The 7,731-nt window shown below is 41.8% G+C and overlaps 1 protein-coding gene across 1 annotated transcript in view; it reads right to left on the minus strand.

Moving 5' to 3' along the window:
• Window positions 1–7,731, minus strand: part of LOC110333213 (bromodomain-containing protein 8-like) — a gene marked incomplete at its 5' end in the record, with an annotated part of 19,413 nt that overhangs the window by 5,855 nt on the left and 5,827 nt on the right. The gene's annotated exons all lie outside the window — the stretch shown is intronic.

The raw sequence follows: 7,731 nt of genomic DNA on the forward strand, positions 1-7,731 counted from the left end.
TCTCTCTCTCTCTCTCTCTCTCTCTCTCTCTCTCTCTCTCTTTCTCTCTCTCTTTCTCTCTGACAGGGTTTCCCTTTGTAGCCCTGGCTGTTCTGGAACTTGCTTTGTAGACCAGGCTGGCCTTGAACTCACAGAGATCCAACTGCCTCTGCCTCCCCAGTGTTGGGATTCAAGTAGGCCACCCATCCATGCCTGGTTCATCGTGATCTTTTTTAATTAAGGGCTCACAAATTTGTTGAAGTTTTCCAAGACCCTGATTTTTAGTTTCCCTTATAAAAATATTTATTTCATGTTATGCATATGAATGTTTGAGTCCATGTACATATGTGTCCGTGCATGTAGTGCCCAGAGACGTCAGAAGAGGTTGTCTGATGCCCTGGGACTGGAGTGCTGGGCACTATGGGGGCTGGGAACTGAGCCTATGTCGTCTGCAAGAACAGCTAGTGCTCTTATCTGCTGAGCGCTCTCTCTCTCTCTCTCTCTCTCTCTCTCTCTCTCTCTCTCTCTCTCTCTCTCATCATTTGTTTGTTTTGGGGGCAAGCAGGGTCTTATGTAGATCAGGCTAGCCTCAAACTTGCTATATTCCAAAGGATGACCATGCATTTCTGATTCTCTTACCTTGACTCCTCAAGTGCTGGAACTATAGCTGTAGACCTGTATGCAGGTCTGTGCAACACTGAGGATTATTAGATCTGGGGCTTCATGACTGCTAGGAAGGTGTTTTACCAACTGAGCCATGTCCATTGCTCTGAGGACCTGCTACTGTGGGAAAGAAAATCTACCATACGGGAAGGAGGCATATACTTCCATTTCCCTAAGGTTGGGATGGTAGGCTTGTGTGGCCCCAGCCAGTGTTTGCTATACTCAGATGGAACCTAGGACTTCATGCACTCTGAGCAGGCACATCACCAGATAAACTGCAATCCCCAACCCAACTGTGGCTTGTATGAGGGGTGGGCAGATCCCCTTCTGTGCTCATACCCAAGTATGTGCTTTGGTTCTGGAGATAATCTCCCTTTGGAAACCTACCTGTGACTGGCAATCATTTTCCAGACTTGCAAAAGAGTCTTCTTAAATAGGAACTGATCCTGAATAGGATCACCTTGGCTTAGGTCATTCCTACAGAATACACGACAGAAAAGAGACAGTTGCTTCATAAGTGGTACTGTGCCTCACTGGGTGGGTAATGAGGCGTTCTCAAGCCATAGTGCTCCTAATTACACATTTGAAGGAATATAGTATCATAAGTATGAAAATGCACTTAAGGGCTGGTGAGATGGCTCAGCAGGTAAGAGCACCCGACTGCTCTTCCAAAGGTCCTAAGTTCAAATCCCAGCAACCACATGGTGGCTCACAACCATCCATAACGAGATCTGACTCCCACTTCTGGAGTTTCTGAAGACAGCTACAATGTACTTACACATAATAAATAAATCTTTAAAAAAAAAAAAAAGAAAATGCACTTAATACTTTAAAAAGGAGAATATATATATATTTCTTTTATGTGTCTCTGTGTGTGCCTGTGTGAATTTATGTGCATCAAGAATGAACTGGTACCAGTAGAGTACAATAGGGTGCCCTTGATAGTGGAGTTAAGATGGTAGTGAGCTGCTTCTTATGGGTGCTGGAACTGAAGCCAGGTCCTCTACAAGAGCAGCAAGGGCTCTTAACTGCTGAACCATGTCTCTCCAGTCACAATAAACTATGTCACTACTACCCAATGAAGTGGTTACTTTCATTGGCTTGTTTTATATTTCTCTCTCTCTCTTTTTTTTTTCTTTTGAGACAGGGTATTGTGCAAGACAGCTGGCCTTGAACTAGCTATGTAACTGAAGATGACCCTGAACTACTAAATTTTCCTTCCTCCATATTCTACAATATTTGAATTATAGGCTTATGCCACCATGCTGGGTAAGTGTTCACTACAACTCTGAACTTGCTTGTGCCCCTTTTCTTTCTTCTCTTTCCTCCCCGTCGCAATCCCATGTATTTGGCAAAAGGGTCAGCTATGTAGTAAGAACTATTCTAAAAATCTCTGCTTATAGCCAGGCAGTGCTGGTACATGCCTTTAATCCCAGCCAGTTGCCAGCCTGGTCTACAGACTGAGCTCCAGGATAGCCAGAGTTACACACCCAGTCTTGAAAACCAAACAAAAACAACAAAACAAATACAAACAAACAAAACAAAACAACAACTACAAAGTCCAGTGTTTAGTCCAGGATGGCTTTAAACTGTTCATTCAACCTGTATCCTGAATCTCCAGCTTCCTAAATGCTGGGATTGCAGGCGTCTGCCTGGCTCACTGGTGCCTTGGCTTCTCCTACTCAGTCCCACCTGTGGCTCTACAGAACTGATCTAGAAAGTGGATTTTGAAGTGGGCATGGTGGTGCACACCAATAATCCAACACTTTGGAAGTAGAAGCAGGAAGACCAGAGGTTCAAGGCTACAGAATGAGTTAAAAGCCAATCTGGGCTACATGAGATGCAGCCTCAAAAGAAAAAAAAGTTTTTGTCCAGTGTTCTTTCCTAATTACGTATAACCACCTGACACATAGTAGACCTTATTAATTCCTCATGTATCAAAGAATTCTCTTATGTTTTATTGGGATTCTAAAACTAAATGTTTGTGTTTTCTTCTTCTTCTTCTTCTTCTTCTTCTTCTTCTTCTTCTTCTTCTTCTTCTTCTTCTTCTTCTTCTTCTTCTTCTTCTTCTTCTTCNTCTTCTTCTTCTTCTTCTTCTTCTTCTTCTTCTTCTTCTTCTTCTTCTTCTTCTTCTTCTTCTTCTTCTTCTTCTTCTTCTTCTTCTTTCTTCTTTTTTGAGACAGGGCCCGGAACTCTCTCTGTAGACCAGGCTGGCCTCAGACTCATTGACCTGCCTCTTCTGCCTCCAAGTCCTGGGATTAAAGGTGTGCACCACCAATGCCCAACTAGCTATTTTTCCTTTTCATTCTGTCTGCCTTATTAGAAGCAAGCAAGTTCACCAATCGGGAACTCCATCTCTTTGGGCTACACATACACCAACTATTTTTTCTAGGAATGCACTTGGCAGCCTCATAAGACCCTTACCTGAATGTACTACGCATACACATCCTTCTCTGAACAACACCTAGAACCTGTCAGCAGCCTGGGACTCCTGCTTGTGTCAGGCTGCATGTACCTGCTTTACACAGTAGAGATACGCTATTCTCCTTAGCAACCCTCTGAATAATGGTCACCCCTGCTTTCTATTCTAACACATTCTCACATGGGCCCATTTGCCCTAGACTAGTTCTGGGTGCAACTGTGTCTCCTAACTGAACTTTTTTCTTTTTTTCCCTCCCTGTTCTTGGGATTAAACCCGAGACCTCATGCATGCAAGCCAGTAGCCCTCAGCCCTCTTCTGTATAGGAATATTAGTTGTTTTAGGGTTTTCCCTAATTTCTTTTATAGTGTGTGTTTGGGGGGGGGGCAACTTGATGGCGCAAGTGCTCTTCCTCCTCCACGTGAACCCTGGGGTTGGCAGCAAGTGCCTTTATACATTCAATCCTCTCTTTGAACCCTGGCTTTTTCATTTCATTTCATTTCATTTCATTTATCTATTTACTTATTTATGTACTAGGACTTCTTGTTTTTCGGGCAAGCTCTCTATCACCAAGCTATCATCTGTCTATAACCTTACCTTCATAATCGTTAAAAACACCTGCTATAGCTACCTTTCTTCTTATGGTTCTTTTTCCTCTGGGCTAAAATCTCTAATTTTGCTTTTCTTTTGAGATTCAATAGTTCAATATTTTATCTCATCTGATAATTTTCCCAGTTGAAAGTTTTTCTGTTGAGCCAGGTGGAGGTGGCCCACACCTTTAGTCTCAGAGCTCAGAAGGCAGAAACAGGTGGATTTCTGAATCTGAGGCCAGCCTGATCTACAGTGTGAGTTCCAGGACAGCCAGGGCTACACAGAGACACTTTGTGTCAGGGAAGAGGGAGGAGGGAGAAAGAAAGAAAAGTTTTCTGTTTAGTCTATGCTATGTATTCCACATTATATACTGTATCATTCCCTCAAAAAAACATTCTCTTAACACTTAAATTTCCACATTCTCTAAATCAGGCATGGTGGCACATCTGCAATTCCAGCACTTGGGAGACAGAAACAGGAAGGTCAGAAGTTCATCATCCTGGGACTGCACAGTGAATTCAAGGCTAGCCTTAGCTACATTAGACCCTGTCTCAGGAAGAATAAAAAATACATTATCATTTTGTATTGTATACCAAATGGTATACATTCATGTGATATCACAATTCCTATTATCTGTTCAGTTTTAATACCCCTTATATTTATTTTATCATGTAATACAATAGTTCACGTGTATCTAGATTCAATTTTTAGATTTATTTTATTTTATTTTATTTATTTATGAATGTTTTGATTGCATCCATCCCCTGGCACTGGAGTTACAGATGTTTTTAAGCCACCTTGTGTGTGCTGGTAACCAAAGTCTGGTCCCTTACCAGAGCAGCAAATATTTATAACTGCTGATTCATCTCTCCAGCTCCACTTAAATAATTTACTAATTTATTTTGAGATATAGTCTATGTATCCCTGGTTAGCTCAGAACTCGCTCTGTAGGCCAGGATGGCCTTGAACTCACAGAGATCTACCTGCCTTTATATCCTGAGGGCTGGATTAAAAGCATGCACACGATGCTTGGCCTCATCTGGTCTAAATTGTATACCGCCAAATCATGTAATTTTACTATGGTCTTTACTCAATTTATTCCTAAAAGCTATTATTTATCAAAAACCCCACTATCCAAATAAGACATTTAAAGCACAGATTTCTTTTATTTTTTCCTATTTTATTTATTTTTTTAAGATTTTATTTTTGTTTTGTAAGTTTGTGTGTTTCTGTGTACATGAGTGCAGTGCCAGAGAAGGCCAGAAGAGGGCATCAGACTCCCTGGAGCTGAGTTACAGATGGTTGTGAGCCTCCGGATATGGGTGCTGGGAAACGAACTCGGATCCTCTGCAAGAGCAGCAGGAGCAAGTGCCCTTAACTGCAGAGCCGTCTCTCCAGCCATTCCTACTTTATTTAACGTTTTTATTAGCATACATCAATTATACACAATAATGGATTTCATTACATTTTCATACATTCACATTAATATATTTCAATCATATTCACCACCCCTCACCATCCCTTGTCTTCCCCCAACTCCTGCTAATCTCCTTCCTTTTCCCAGAGAGCCTCACTTCTACTTCTGTGTGTCTGTGTGTCTGTGTGTGTGGGGGGGGTGTAGTGTCTGTGTGTGTCCCAATGAGTGTCATTAGGTTTACAAGAGGATGGTTGGGAGATTTGTTTATAGTAGCATGTGTGCCTTAAGTCTTTGATCACTTAGACTAAATTAACAATAGCTCCTTTGTATTAGATTGTAGACCTTCATTCATACATTTACATAATAAGTATTTAATGTATCCACTATATGTACTATGGTAGGTTTTATAAACTCAAAATTAACCAGCTATGCATATTTTAAGAATTTCTATCTTACCTTTATTTTACCTATATGGAGATATATCAAGCAACATAAATAGTAAAAGCAAGGGAATAGATAGTACCTGTGTAGAAGTGGAAACCAAAAGGCTCATTTCTCTGGTCTCTGTCAGTAGGGACGAAGGGATGAGTGAGAAGAGAGTCAGGAGACTCTGTTTTGTTTTCCAGTGCTAGAACATAGTCTGTGAGCATGCTAGCCAAGAGCTCCGTCAGTGAGCTTGACCACTGGGGTCTCCCTCCACCTCCCTACCTCAGGGACTGCTGTTTGACATAGGGCCAACCAGGGAGCTAGTGAATTCTGGGATTATAAGTATGAGGCGCCAAGTCCAGCTATTGGACAGTTCTTTAGAGGAGTTTTAAACTTCTGCTTTAACATAAGAGTTCAACGTTCTATTTCACTTGGCGTAGCCTCACTTAGGGGCAGAAACAGCAGGGTCAGAAGTCTGAGTCCCTTCTTACCTACACACAGGGCTCTAGGCCAGCTTGGGTTACATGAGACCCAGTTCGAAAACCAGAGAAACAGAAAGGGTATTTGGTCAGCAGCGTCATTACTCTGCTACTCCTTTCCTTTCCTTCCTTTCCTTCCCTGCCTCCTCCCTCCCTTTCTTCTTTCTTTCCTTTTCTCCCCTTTTTTCTTTTAGATAGAGAAAATATATGCTTTTTTTTTTTTTTTTCTGAATTGAAACATTCCATTTTGAAGTGAAACTCCTTAAAAGATTCAGGAAGTTGTCAGGTGTGTTGACACAGGCCTTTACTCCCAGCACTTTCGAGGTGGAGCTAGGTGGACCTCTGTGAGTCTGGGTGAGCCTGGTCTATAGAGTCTGGGTGAGCCTGGTCTATATAGGATGTTCCTGGACAGCTAGGGTTATGTATGCTTGAGAACTTGTCTCAAAACAAAACAAATGATCAAACAAACAAACAAGACTTGGGGAGTTCTAAAGGAGGCTCCATAAGCTCAGGAAGCAAACAACTGGTAAATCTCAGGACTGAGAGGATCTGCAGCCCCCTGCCCAGAGCGTTATATGAACCGCGAGGACTTCTGAGGAGACTCTTCCATTTATTAAGCTGGCTAAACGTGAACAGAAAGATCCAAGGTTTCATCTTTCATAAGCTGTTATCCAGTATGGGAAGGGTTTCAGTGACACAGCTGCCTTTGTGACATCCATTCTCCTGTAAGGAACCCCTCCCCTATTTTTCAGTACATGACCCTAGAAAATTCCTTAGTTCTCCAGGTTGGACTCTGGTGGTCGTCAGTTTCCTAGTGAAGTTTGTTCACATTTCCCTAGTAGTAATCTCACATGAAAGCAGGTTGGTTGGGTTGGTGAGATGGCTCAGAGGGTAAGAGCACCCAACTGCTCTTCCAAAGGTCCAGAGTTCAAATCCCAGCAACCATATGGTGGCTCATAACCATCCTTAACAAGATCTGACGCCCTCTTCTGGAGTGTCTGAAGACAGCTACAGTGTACTTACATATAATAATAAATAAATAAATCTTTGGAAAAAAAAGAAAACAGGTTGGTTATCCAGTCCAGAGCATCAGCCTCTCTGAGTGCTGAGCTTACATCCTGCCTGCACCTACATAGTTGGCTAACTTTCGCTTTCGTGTAAACAATCTGATTAAGATTTGACACCCCAGCACTGAGGACTCAGAGGCGGGAGGAGCATTACAGGGCACAGAACAGCAAGAACTGCCTAATAAAACCATTTTTTTTTTCAAAATAGATAGATAAAATATGGTCTTCAGTAACTCAGTTACCTATAAAAATAGGACAATTACATTAACACTTTCTCAATATATGTGCAAGATAAAGGGAAAGCATAAATCTTAGAGAGACGTGTGTGTGTGTGTGTGTGTGTGTGTGTGTGTGTGTGATGGTCTCCAGCACTTGGCAGAGAGAAAGAGGATCAATGTCTCAAGGTCACCCTCAACACGTAGCTGATTAGAGCTAACCTGGACTGCATGAGAACCTGTCTCACCGTATAGACCAGGCTGGCCTTGAACTTTTAGCTACTTTCTTGCCCCTGTCTCCCTAATGCTGAGATTACAGGTGCACTCCTGGCCCTGTTTCAGTAGTTTTGTGGATTTGTTTCTTTGTTTGTTTAGTTGGTTTGATTTTTTTTTCTTTTTTCTTTCTTTTTTTTTTTTTTTTTTTTTTTTTTTTTTTTTTTTTTCAAAGCAAGCCCTTTATGCACTCAGACACCTC

Source organism: Mus pahari, chromosome 15 (assembly GCF_900095145.1).
Source record: "Mus pahari chromosome 15, PAHARI_EIJ_v1.1, whole genome shotgun sequence".
NCBI lineage: Eukaryota > Metazoa > Chordata > Mammalia > Rodentia > Muridae > Mus > Mus pahari.